We start from the raw sequence: 14,867 nt of genomic DNA on the forward strand, positions 1-14,867 counted from the left end.
CATCGTCTTTCACACAACAGCCAAGCAGCCTTCTCTTGTTGTTAGTCTTTGTTTCTATAGCAGACAGTCATGACACGTGCTATTTCAGAAAATTGATTTTTTTCCATGCACCATTTCATTTCTAGACTGCTTGGGCCCCATCCAGTTTCTACTGAAGTCAGCGGGGAGGTCTAACATCAGTGGGAGCTACCTGAGGCCATTGTAGCTAATTTCCCTGTTTGGGGAAAAAAAACCAACCCAAACCAACAAAATAAAACCACCAAAGACAAATACTGCTTTCAATATCGCTGTGTCAGCTCTTGATAGATTTATTCTGAAGAAGACTTAAAGTGTAATTAGATGGTGATCACTGTCCATTTCAAAACTCTTTCTTGGCTTTGCCAAACATTCACCAGAGGCAGCCTGGCCTTGCATTTTGTCTTCAGAGGTACGTGTTGATCTCATGACTGAGCATCGTTCCCTTCTCTCTGCTTCAATCCAACCGTTTTGCGTTTGCGCAGGGGCTGACACGATAACCATGGTTATTAGTATTACCTACTGCTGCCTCCTTCCTCTGGCACCACCTCCTGGTGCCCCACTGGTCTTCACTTCGTTGCACAGTGTGAATGTTCCCACCTTAACAGCATGTTCTCACGCTGTTAAAAGAATTATATCCATATCATCATTTAGTATATGGTTGTTTACTCAGTGCCAGACTGGGTGTGGTGCCCATGGCTGGGGGGAGTGGAGTGGGGGTGGTCGGGACTCTCCCTGGTTAGTGGGGGGACACTGGATGGGCTGAGCACCCCGGGGTCTGCATGCCAGGACTCATCCTCTGCCTGGTAGCACCGGCATCTGCCAGTTAGGTGTGTATCTCTGTTTTCATTGATGGCACTGCTGCAGTGAATTCTAGGATAATTCTGGGGGACTTCAACCGCCCTGGCATCTGCTGAAAAAGTAGCGCAGTGAGATGTAGGCAATCAAGAAGACTCCTGGAGTGCATTGAGGAGAACTTCTTAAGCCAGGTAATAGACAGCACTACCAGAGGGGATATGATACTGGACTTGTTGGTCATCAACACAAGTGAGCTAATCGGTGACGTCAAGATTGGAGGTAGCTTGGGCTGCAGTGATCATGCACTGGTGGAGTTCACAATTATGAGGGATATGGGCCAGGCAAAGAGTAAAGTCAGGACCCTGAATTTTAGGAAAGCAAATTTCCAGCTGTTCAAGGAATTATTCAATAGAGCCCCTGGGAAATTGCCCTCAGGGACAAGGGAGCAGAATGCAGCTGGCAGATCATAGAATCATAGAATGATTTAGGTTGGAAGGGACCTTAAAGATTGTCTAGTTCCAAGCCCCCTGCCATGGGCAGGGAGACCTCCCACTAGACCATGGTTCTTTTGGTGCAGCCCAGAACGCAGTTGGCCCTCTGGGTTTCAAGTGCACATTGCTGGCTCATGTTGAGCTTCTCATCCACCAACAACCCCAAGTCCTTCTCGGCAGGGCTGTTCTCAATCCATTCTCTGCCCAGCCTGTATTTGTGCTTGGGATTGCCTTGATCCAGGTGCAGGACCTTGCACTTGGCCTGGTTGAACTTCATGAGGTTTGCATGGGTCTACCTCTAAAGCCTGTCCAGGTCCCTCTGGATGGCATCCCTTCCCTCCAGCATGGTGTCATCACCAAACTTGCTGAGGGTGCATTCAATCCCACTTTCCATGTCACCGACAAAAATGTTAAACAGCACTGGTCCCAGTACTGACCCCTGAGGAGTGCCGCTCGTCACTGGTTTCCACTTGGACATTGAGCTGTTGACCGCAACCCTTTGAGAGCAGCCATCTAGCCAGTTCCTTATCCACTGGGTGGTCAATCCATCAAATCCATGCCTTTTCAATTTAGAGACCAGGATGTTGTGCGGGACAGTGTCAAATGCTTTGCATAACTCCAGGTAGGTGGTGTCGGTTGCTCTCCCCTTATCTACCAACGCTGTGGCAACGCTGTAGGCGGCCACCAAATTTGTCAGGCATGACTTGCTTTTGGTGAAGCCATGTTGGCTGTCACCAATCACCTCCTTATTTTCCATGTGCTTTAGCAGAGATTATCAGGGTCTGTTGCAATAGGACAAGGGGTAATGGTTTTAAACTAAAAGAGGATAGATTTAGACCAGATATAAAGAAGAAGTTTTTTACAATGGGGGTGGTGAAACACTGGATCACGTTGTCCAGGGAGGTGGTAGATGCCCCATCCCTGGAGACATCCAAGGCCAGGTTGAATGGGGCTCTGAGCGACCTGATCTACCTGAAGATGTCCCTGCTCATTGAAGGGAGATTGGACTAGATGACCTTTAAAGGTCCCTTCAAATCCAAACTCTTATATGTTTCGATGAATCTATGATAAATGTTGTATTCACACCCTTGAAGAAGTGCCTTCTACACTTGCCAGAAATTCAGCAGATGATATCAAGAGGACGCTTCAACTTACTTAGATGTTTTTTCCAGAGTCAATTGCTCCAGCACATAAAGCACTGCTGTTAGTATGCTGTTAGCATAGTGTAATACGCACCCCTGGTGCAATTATTTTTGATCAAATTGTTCTTTTTGTTTGAGCATTTTTTTCCGGTGACTGACTGTCAACTATTTCCATTGGCTAATCCACAGGAAAAGCTAATAAATGCCATGGCATTTGTCACCATTGCATTTATCTAAGTCAGTTTTTCCTGGGTATCAGTTTCTTTCTTTAAAAAAAGTAGAAATAGATGATCTGTGCTTATTTCTTGGATAGCATCTTAAAATCTTCTGATGTAATATTTCCTAACCAGCCAGATATCAGCATTACCTGTTACTTTATCAATTTCCACATTTACCACATGACTTTGCTTTGGTAACCATCTAATTTCTAATGACTGAACTTCCTTTGTACATCTGCTCCTACTAAAAATTGCCGTTAGCTGATCACAGTGCTAACTGTGGCATTTTAACACACAAACAACCCAAAGATAATGCAAGTCCCTATTAAACAAGTGAGGTATCCACTGACTTACTGCAAGGTGGGATCTGCTGCCCAAGTTTTAAAGCCCTAGAGTTTCTTAAATAAAGGCCACGGTCCCTCCACACACTGTCAAGAAAACGACTCTTTTTTAGCTAACAAATCACAGAGTCAGCCTGCATTCAGCTGCAGCAGTGTATTAAAAAGAATTGCCAAACCTCGACAACAGCCTAAGATGTAAGGATGCAAGATGTGTCCATGGCAGGGGAGTTGGAACAAGGTGATCTTTAAGGTCCCTTCCAACTCAAACCATTCTATGATTCTAAGAACTTTAATTTTTTGTGGTAAAAACTTTTCCAGCCTCTCATGTATGACCTTTCTAGTTTCATCTACACTATGGTTCTAGATCCACACCAATAAACTTTTAGGTCAGACTGGTGAACACTTTCCTACATCTGACTTGACATGGTGTGATTTATTTAGGCAGTGAAAAAAAAAATAAAATCATTTTTCCATTTTACCCTGAAAACAGTTGATCTTCCTCAGAACTCACAAATTTCTCCTGTAAATCAAGCACATTGATTTGTTTTTCAAGGAAAAAAAAATATAAAAATCCCTTGAAGTAAAAGCTTTTTGGAAAAAAAAAAACCAATGGGCTGTCCACTAAAATGTGGGGGAAACTATTTTAGCCATTGTTGTTTTACAATTCCTAACCTCAAGGCCACATTAGCCATGAAGTTCTACTGTATAGCTTAAATGTGTTTGAGCAAAACTGGATGAAGATCAATGTGCTTCTGACTTAAAATTTTAAAAAATCCCTTCTGCATTTCAGATAATTTAAGACTTTTAAAATTAAATGTAACACATTTGTGAGGGCTATTATTTTTGCACTTGGGTGGAAAAAGACAACTTCAGAGTCCCTGGGCTGCATCGTGGCAGCCATTCTGACACTGCATGGTACCTTTTACTGAGTGTTGTCCCACAGCCCCTTCTAGGTATGGTATAGTGTATGTTGGAGAGCAGCATCCTAAGTGATGAATATTAATACTGAGATAAAAAGCAAGCTCATTTAAAGCGTTCCTCGGTTTTTTTCTTGCATTTTGTCCCTGGGACAGATACGGTTATTGCATCTTGCAGTTCTTTGACCCCCCTCCCCCTTCTTCATCCCACCTTTCTAGACATTTTTTAAATCCAGTTTGAAAATATTATTCAGCATCTTCCTAGTGAGAAGGACTGGATGAAAATCCATTTGAAGGCTTCTACCTCCTCTTTTAATCACGCGAGGCGTGGTTGGTAAGTGATGTAAGGCATGCCTTCCCCAGGGACTGAGTGCTCAAAGCTCCTGATTGCTCGGGGAACAAGAGAGCCAGAGGGGATCCTAAATCAAACCCTGTCTCTCACTCACCAATGCATGGATTGCTACAACAGCTCACTTTCATTAGGAACGTTTTCTTCAATTAAGGGAGGCGTTGTCAAGTACTCTACTTTTAGAGCTCTTAATTTGTTAGTTTATACTGGCAGAATTTGTAATGACATCTCAGAGTCCATGGCATCTTCTGGGACAATATATTGTCTGCTCCTGTGCCATGACATATCACCATAAAACACAGGGCTATAAGAGCCTATAATAATTTATGAGAGTACATTAGGTACCCATGTATAATTTATCAAATGGGCATTATGGAGGCAGGCCTATGCCTGACTGACAAAGGTTACCTCTGTACGGGTGTCTCGTATAACCACACAGGGAAGGATCCAATAGCTGACGTTCACTGAATTACAACAAAGAAGCTTTTGCTACACAAACTGGGCACTCCAAGAATTGAAGTTGAAGAGCAGGAAACCAATTCCTGGTCTTTAATGTTTTCACTCCAAATTGATATTCTCCACAAGATTCAGACAGGGGTTTCAATACACATTAAAACTGGAGGAAGCTGAGTTTATAAGGGGAAAGTGGTATATAGGCCATTTGAACTTGAGCCAGGATCTGGATTGGATTTAGCAAAAAAAATGTGGGATATGTTCAAAATTTATTCAAATCTAAAGTAAGGAAGCCATTAAACCTTTGAGATTCCCATTTCCTAGGACCTGCTAGTCCTACACTCGCAGCTTAAACATGACTTCACATAGCTTTTAGGGCTGAGCACTCTTCAACTCAACACTTACTGGCTCATCTTGGGGAAAACCTCAAATGCCATTGGGTTTGATTGAAAATAAAGGTCTGAATCTTATTAAAACTGAATATTTGTTTCCTAGACTGAGAAGTCTGAGGAGAGCCCTGAACAAAGCCTCTGCAGCATGGTACTGTGCACTAGGCCATGCAGCGAAGCCGTATTCTCCAGAACAAATTGGCTAGGCTCTGGGTCAAACCATCAATTTATACGTTGACTACCCTTCTGTAGCCTTTCTTCTGGGCCTCCCGACCAGACCGGCAGCTGTGCTGGTGTTATAATCGATTGATCACAGCCCTGTATGTTCAACTTTTTATCCAGTCCTCAGGGAAAGGGGATTGGTTACAGCCTGGAGCTACCAAGCATGGCTTCTAGCTCAAAGTTCAATGGCTGCTGCTTTCAGGTTTCTTCACTAAAATCTCCAATTTTAGCAAAGGTGATATTTGTCATAATAGCTAATAGGAGACGGCAGCCAAGAAATTAATTTTGAGTTGGCTGTTGAGCAGCCATCAGACAGTAAAAAAAATGCTCACTGCGACTCTGAGCTAAATTTGTTCATTAACTCAGGAATGAAAAGACTCTAATATCCTTAGGAATCTGAATTTCTTGCACTAATATTATTTTCATGGCATCAAAATGATCTGTTTCCTCTGGGGAGGCAGATAACTCAGTGGGTGGGCTCTGGTCTGGGAGTTAGGGCATTTGAGTTTTCTGCCTCGTGGAACCAGTTGAGAAATACTTTTAATGAGTGACAATTCTCAGAGTGTGGTTTTGTTTCCTTTAAAATATTTTTTTCCACCAAAAATATTCTGTTATAAGCAAAGGGAAAAAAAAATGTTTCTTTTTTGAAAGCTTGTATTTTACTTATCAATTTCCTTTTATTACTTGTGGAGGAATCATCTTCCTTTCCCTGCTCCCTTCGCCCTCCAAATTTTGAATGATGTCACGTTATTACTTCTGTTGGAGAATTTCCACTAAATATTCTTCTACCTACCTAGAAGTACACAGACGTATCATTATCTGAGCCTTTCATGATAACATCACACCTAGCTTCCAAGTCTCTCTCTGAGGCAAGCAAGTCCTCTTATGTCCATTTTCTTGAAGGGATGATGAGACACAGAAGTCTAGGATCTCAAATTCACACAGACACCCCAACTCACAGTAAGAATGACTGAATCACCTAAATATTACAGTCCAGATTTTAAAGTGTGTTTAGGCTTGTAGAAGGGGAAAATAAACCCCAAAAGATTTGTTCTATTTTTTTTCACCTGTTAATTTGGGGAGATTTTTGTGCCCATGTTGAATGAAAAACAAGAAGTTCTGGAAATACAAATGTCTCTCCAGAACTGAGATCCCACTTCTTGCACATTTATACGAATGACACATCTGTTATAATACATACCACAGTAAGCCTAGCCTCAGTCGAATACAAATAATTAATATGAATAATACATGGAAATTTTCCTATTTCTTAAGTGCTAGCTCTGCTGTGTGGTCTATGAATAGAAAAAATGACCCTGACCATGTTCCAGCTGGTTTGGACAGTAATGCAGGTAGTCATCGGAGTTCAAACCTGTAATGTTGGTTGGTGGCACATTCTCCAGGAATCATGGTATAATTTTGAAAGGAGTTTTGAGGCTCTTGTTGGAAAGCTTTAGGGAAGAAGTGAGTTTTTGAAAATAATCTAAATCAGTATACCGAAGATGAATAGCCTGGTATGAGGAGACACAAGTTCCTTGGGGTATACATGTGATATACTTTCATATTGTGTGTGAGATGTACCTAAGAGATTATGAATTACATGCAAAAGCCAAATGACATTTTTTACCATTTAGAGAGGGGAAAAAAAAAAAAGAAAGCAAGGCCTGGATGATGTTGCCTAGAAGTGAGTACACTTGTTTATTTTCAAAAGTTGGTTGAGGGCTTGCAGGGAACAGCAGGGTAATGGAATATTCATGAAGCAAATGCCCTTCACTTAGCGGAGGGCAAAGGAAAGCAGATTGCTAAACCCCTTCAAACTTCCTGTGCAAGAAGCTCGTGCTATAGAATAATGAAGCCTGTGTTTGCCACTCTGCAGTGCAGTCCTAACCTGTCACCGCTGGGCTCTTTCACCTCTCTTCCCTTTTGACTCCTCCTCTTATTTTGAGGCGTGGAACCCTGCCGCTGCTGCGCGCTGCCCCTTTGACCACAGATAGCAGCACAGACCTGAATAACCCATCACAGCCTCCTGGAAGCCCTCCTGTTTTGCCCCGGGGCCAGCTTGGGAGGATGAAAAGCACCAAGATTCTGCTGCAAGCGTGGTCCTTGCCTGTCAATGCCTGAAGCACAGGGCAAGCGCCCACCACCTGCCAGCCCAGAGAGGCAAGCCGTTTTTCACTTTGTTTCATGCATTTACTTTAATGAGCACAGGGACAACTGGAAGGAAGCTGTATCTCCATTATCACGGGGTACGGACAGACTTCAGGGCTCAAGCAGTCGGTCTCAAGGTGCCAGTCGTTTTCAGCCCCACAACTGCACAGCATCTTAAACCCCAGAAAAGTGCCCTACCAACTCCAGCATCCCAACACCCCAACATCCCAGTTTCCCAGCAACATCCCAGCACCCCAGCCCCACAACCTCCCAGCATCCCAACATCCCAGCATGCCCGCATCCCAGAATCTCAACGTCTCAGCATTCCAGCATCCCAACACCCCAGCATCCCAGAATCCCAGCACCCCAGCACCCCAGCATACCAATATACCAGCACGCCAGCTTCTCAGCACGCCAGCATCCCAACACCCCAGCACTCCAACATCCCAGCACACCAGCATCCCAGCATCCCAGCATTCCAGCATCCCAGCATCCCAGCACCCGAACACTCCAGCATCGCAGCATCCCAGCACTCCAGCATCCCAGCACAGGCAGGCAGAAAGAGACACCCGCTGCAGGAGTGGTGCCTGTCGTGACTGACAAAAAGCAGGAGCAGGGGTGATGCCCTGCCCTCGCACGGGCTCCCATGCCCGTGGCGGACTCTGCGTGGCCAGCGCAGCGTGCCGCTGCCGGGCACGCGGGGCACGATTGTTCCTCCCCGGCTGGCCAGATTGGTGTCAGCTGCCCGCGGCCCCGGGCGGCAGTCCCCCGGGAACCTGGGGAGCGGACGGAGGCGGCCGGCGCACAAAACCAGCAGGCACGAAGCAGCAGGTGGCCCCCGCGGAGGTAATCAGGATCACATTCAACGGGGGAGCCGGCTCAATTTTCAGCCCCGTGTCTGCCGAGGGGCCTGGAGCTGCCTTGTTAATGCTGCAGGGAACACGTGGGACACATTGACTGCATTAATTGTCCCCACTCATTCAGCAGTGGATGAATTATAATGTTACCACTCCAGGGTAAAGCAAACACCTATCATAACAATCATGTCATTAGTGTGCAGATGCTGGCTGCTCTGCTTAACCTTTTGTATCTTTTTTTTTTTTATGGCATGCAATAAGAATATTTTTTATTGTTTTTCATATAATTGATTTTTAGGTTGCAAGTGTTGCTAAACCCTTGAAACAAGCACAGCTGCATTACTCAACAGCTAGGAATAAGCACACGGACTGGCAAAGCACAGATTAAAGTTCCTTTTAGAGAGAAACAGTGAGGCTTTAAAAGTTTATGTTTGCAGTTTGGTTTATCATTTGCAGTGTGACTGACACATTCGTTATTCACATAGCAAGAGCTCTGAAAGGACTAATGGTCCTTAAAAATGTAATGGTCTTAGAAATGCTTCTAATTTAACTACAGCTACTAGTGGCCAAAGATTATACACGTGCACCCAGACAAACACCACATTCTGGTTTGAAAATTAAACCGTTCACATGTCTGCAGAAAATCTTTTTGTTTGCTGTTACGTACATGTACCCATATATGGAGAGAAGGACACACACACATACATATCCACACATCCAGATGTACATATGCATACATGGATGGACATTCCTTTTTATCTAGGAAACATTATATTAACTTCATACCAGTGTGTATCCTAATTATGTACATGCACCAAAACTATGTTGGCTTCAAGTTGCATTTACTCACATGCGCACCGCAAAGCTTGTCTGACTATTGCAACATCATTATCCTGCAATTAACGATCCTGAGATGGTGCCATGTTCTCATTTCTCTTTAATCGAGCTCTATTCTGTGTTTAGTGGGTGTTCTTACATGGCACCGCCAAGTGTGCTTGGGACATCCCACTGTGTGTTCCTAAAGCGATCAAGTGCTCTTTCAAATGCCACCTGTAATACCTTGCCTTGTGAGATTTGCAAGCAGAGAGCCCACTCCCACCAGCCCCTGCGCATGCCATTAGCAATTGCTCGTCTAAACACTCCAGAAAGAAAATACTGGCAGGTTGTGAAAGGAGTTTGCACAGTTCAGCACTTGGCCCTGGCTCTGCACCGATGGCTCATAAAAACATGCAGATCCCTTATGCTTCTGTAGACCACCGCTGGAGCCAGCAGCCTCGGGTCACTTCTTTGTTCAAGCTACTGGTACGTATTGCAACACCATAGAAGTTAAGTGTTAATTCATCTTCCATACATGAACTTCAGCACGCGTTCTTTGTGGAGGTGGAAAGAAGACACTTCCCCATCTTCCCTCTGCCCTCTCCCACCACTTCTTCATGCCCGCTTCGTTCGGAAATGAACTGAGGTCAAAGACTTGCAGACATTTACCCGTCAAATCCTTGACGTTACCTGCTGCCAATAAACTCAGGAGGTTCAATGGAAATAACCACATGATGTAAAGCCAAGCTTGCAAACAAATCTTTGAGTAATTTGCACCTAAAACCACGGTGCAAGAGGTGAGAGATGTGCACGGAGAATATCGGTGCGCTACTTGTAGATGTACAAAGGTAGAGCTGCATTATTTGTTGTTTGAAACTATTATTGCGGGTTGGGTTTAGAATGAGATCCAGTGTCATAAAGCAAGAACATGGGACAGGGGAAGAATGATAGAGTAGTATCAATACAATTACTTATACTAAACACATGTAAATCTATAGCAAGAGTAAGTGCATGGCAGGATGAGGTTAAGGATGAGGTTAAACTTTTATGGTTATTGTGTTGGTGTTTTTTAAAATCGTTAGATGCCTTGGCTGACTAATTTTGCATAGGTGCTTGCGGTTTGTGAAATGGAGAAGCCATTTAAAATGGTTTAGTCACATTTTAGCCTTAAACAAGTATTTAATTTTTACATATGCATGTAAAACCAGGTTGTTTATTGGTATTTCCACTGAAAATTACTGTGATTCAGCTCTTTTGGATGCATTTCAAAAGTGTAAACTGAATTTATGTTCCATAATCAGTAGAAGGTGTATTTCCCTGAAATCAAAGAAGTCGTTTTTTATTATGATGGTGGATTCATCTGAGAATATAATACCATTTTCTGGTATGCTATATTTCTATAAAACCAGAATACAGTCTTACATAGCCCTTATAATGCTATATACAAATACATTAAACAGTATAATCTTTTTTCCATACTTCCCCTTTAGATTGTTTGTGAATGGGAGAATTCATCTCTCAGACTTTCATTTGCTTTATGTGTGCAAGTACACACTGTCAGACTAAAAAATCTGCAGTTTCTGAAAAGTGTTTTTATGAACAAAATAAAAACCTGCAATTGTATCCTGTTTGATCATTTTTTTTTCCTCCAAATAATATTTATGGTATGTTTTTTCAAGCATACATATTTGGTTGATCAAAACCAAACAATGTTATGCAGTGGCAGCTGGGTATCTGTACATGTATTTTTCCCCACAAGTAACCTAGGCTAAAATCAACTTTATCCAGACGTTTTTTCTCCTTGTCTCCAAAAAAATTACTGTAAAAGTGAACCCATATGAAAATGAGCTCTTGTATGTAAAATATTTTCCCACACATTGCTGCTGCTGAATGTTTTTACTTAGCTTGCCCAAAATGGTATGTCTGCACAAATAATGACTGTGTGCCGCCGTCACATCCATTCTCACATTTTCCTATTTGAAAAATATGTCTACAATAGGGACATGCTATAGACGGGGAAATAAGTTCGCTCTTTTTGATTACAAAATATTCTACTGTAAATTAGTAAAAGGTTTGCTGATAATTTGACCCACTGCAATATATTGAAGTTTGATTACCAATTTTTAAGCCTATAAGCATATGTGCACATATTTATAAACATTAAACCAGCATGATATTTTGGATTGTATATACTAATATACATAATACCACATAAGGACATAACACTACTCAACAGATTGTTAGGCACACTTATCATTTATCGTATATTTTTCCTAATGCCTGGATGATAATGAAAAATAAAAATCTAACCTAAAGATGTCTTGTGTTACAGTTTGCTATAACAGTTGCTGTAAAAATATTATTCAGACATGAAAATCACTTACGGAGAGAAGTTCACAAGCAAATAAGCTTATAAACTTAAATGATGATTTATAACAGCTGAAGTTCTGCTTTCTAGGATATTTTTCTTTTCCTTAGTAGTCATGGATTGTTTTATACCCAAATAACTAGATAATTAAAATAGCTTATAGTTCCCCATATAATATCCATTATTATATTAACAACACTGCTGTAATGGTTTCAGAAACATAAAATTAAATTCAGGGCTGTTTTCTTAAACCTTTCATAAATATTTTAGAAGTTAATTAGGAGACTACAGGTATGAATAGACCAAGATTTATTCATAATTAAAAATCAGATATCACATGTCACCTCTTCTGATAGAGAAAAACCTTTAATTGCCTGTAATTAGGCAATTGTCCCTATAGTTTGCTAAAGCGGATTGAATTGGAATGAACTTGGTAGAAAGACATATTCATGGTAATAAGCTAAGTTTTCGGCATTTTCTTTGTTCAGATGGGGTTTTTTTACATGTTGGTACAGAATATGGTAGAAATAGTAAAATATGCATATCTTACTGATACATTAAATCACAGGAAACACCTTTCTGTATAATTTCCTATAATTTGGCATCTGACCTTTATCTAATGCCTCATAACTTTTCATGCCAATTATTTTGTCTTCCTTTACCAAAACGTGAACAAAAAACTGAGCTCATGAATGACAATATATTCATTCAGCAGACCTAAGATACGTTTTTCCAAAGTTGCAATTAGCATTCCATTTTTTACAATGTGGAAATAAAGCAAAGAAAAATAGATTTTCCGGAGCCCCAATTCTTGGAGGAAATTATTGATCACAACAAATACCAGACACATTGTTGCTCAGGTACTGACCCTGAAGTATAGTGAATGATATGTGTGCGTGGTCTAGAGCAGTTCCCAGAAGGTATGGCGTTGGCTGAAATTTTAAAATCTGCCTTCTTTAAGGCAGGTATTTACATATAAGCATCTTAATATACATGGCTTAATTTCCTGCAATATGAACAACTACATATTTTGCCAAACTCTGAAAGGACTACATATGCCATTTGATAGTTATGACAGTTTTAGCAGAGTTTCTACATCCTGTAAAGACTTGCACACCTGCTTTACCTGGCATACTGACTGCCTTTGAAGTCACTGGAACTTCTCACAGTGTGCAAAACTAGGTCTGCAGAAGTTGTTGCTGTGTTCAGGCCAAGGGTCTGACTCTGGAATATTCTTGCCCTTATACTTACTAAGTGCCTTTCTAATCAATATGATATTTTATTTTGGTTAGAAATTCCCAGCTACAGAGCTAATCGGACTTGACTCACCCTGTATTACAAAGAAGCAGCCCTCAGCTCACAGCCCTCCTGAGCCATGTCCTTCTTGGATTTAACCATGGTTTGCTAAATGCTGGTTCTCACAAGATGTCTGCACTAGGCTTGTGACCGCTCCCTCAGAACTAAGTAATAAAGAAAAGTAGTAATTATTTAGGGCAAAAACATTTCAAGGTATTTCATACCCTTCAGTTAATCAGACTTTTCTGCTCAGGTCCACGTCAGTCATTAGACTTCCTTTGGAGTCCTCCTTCATTCTCATACTTATCTATCTACTTAAAATGCATATATATATATGTATATGTATATATATGTACACTGTTGTTTATACAACTTGTGGATAATGACTCTTTATTCTGCCTTTCCTAATTAGTCTTTATCTGTTCACTTTCACTAGGCCTCCAGGATTTATCATCTAGGCTATTGGCAATGCTCTTGATTTGTCTTCTGTTTTATTTTTTTGTTGTTGGTTTGTTGTTTGTTTTTTTTTTTCCTTTGCCCTTTGTAGCTTTCGTGACTTTGATTCTTTTGTACTACAGATCTTTAACATTTGTTATTTAGCATTGGCAAAGACTTTGAAATTAGGCCAGACTGGATGTCCAGTGCATGTGGTTGCTAGCAGTGTCAAAGGACCGTACTGAATGTCATCGGTCATTTACAGTCCTGTGTTTTTAAGTCTCTGTTTTTTTAACTCTGGAGACAGCATTCTTGAAGCCTGCAGCTCACCTCTCAGTATTAGCAGTGTGTGCCACAACGTCCTTGCCTTCATTTGTCATGTTGCTTTCCAGTTGGCATTTCTTATCACCCTTTGGCAACACAGGAATACTAAAAATTCTGTTAAGGGGCAGTTGCTAAATGGCAGTGCTTCCTTCCAACTGTGCCTTTCTGAAGCTGTTGAGAAAATTATTACATGTCATTTATTTAGGCTATTTGTATCTGTTATGGGCATATCTCGGAGACAATGAGAAACACACCAGCAGGTTAATTTTTAAGATGTTTCCAGCCGCTTTACCTACTTGCTACAGCCCAGTCTTGGAGTTCCTTAAGACCTGTCTCAGCAGAATTGGAGATGCTTAAGCAGAGATTTCAGAATAGTGTATGTTTACTTTAAAGAGACTTGTTGTGGTATTAATGAGTTACTTTATCTTGGCAATAAATTCTCTTTTACAAGTGGGGTATGTCTCAGTCTACTTTTAGCCATCTAACAGTGGAGCATCCCATTTCAAGTGGTCATAGGCTCCATTTGTAGTCACCGCAGGTAGAGGCACACATGCGTTTTGGAGGTAACTCATTCCACCTATTTTAGATGCTTATTTTGAGGATCAATTGCCCTCTACAGGTTTACTCCTCCTTGTAGTGACATTACATGTAGCCTAGGTGACCAGCTTAGACTGGATGCTTAATTTTTCTAGGGCTAAAAGTAAGTGAAATTAATCCAACTTTAGTTTTGTCGCATTTGTAGAATGGAAAGGATTTTATTGGCAGCCTATTAGGTAGTGCTCAGAACTAAAGTACAGGGTCAGATTCTGTATTTCTCATTACAATTATCGTAAACAAATTCTAATCTGCATGTCCAAAGCTAAAATTAAGATTCTTAATTAGTCTATTCCATAAGTATTTGAAATCCAGAAATAGCACGTTACCATTTCTAGGTAAGAGAAACAGACATTGTACTGAGGAAATCTGAGATGTATTCCAGTGCGTTTCTTTTATGTATACATGTACACAAGCATATATTCTTATACAAAAACATGGACATGCACACTCATACAACACAGAGTCATAGGCCAGTCCTGCAGACAGTGTTGTCAGTTAAATGTATGTGCACATGGCACGAGTAAAGGCAAATGTCTGGACAGCTTAGTGAAAAGAAATAAGGGCCATGAAGCCATTAAAATTTACAGACCAAATATTAGTTTGCCTTAAATCAAACAATACCATTGATTGTCTTCCAACAGGGTCTAATATTCTGTATTTCACAACGTATTACGATCAGTCATAGAACACA

The sequence above is a fragment of the Rissa tridactyla genome, chromosome 1 (assembly GCF_028500815.1).
Source record: "Rissa tridactyla isolate bRisTri1 chromosome 1, bRisTri1.patW.cur.20221130, whole genome shotgun sequence".
NCBI lineage: Eukaryota > Metazoa > Chordata > Aves > Charadriiformes > Laridae > Rissa > Rissa tridactyla.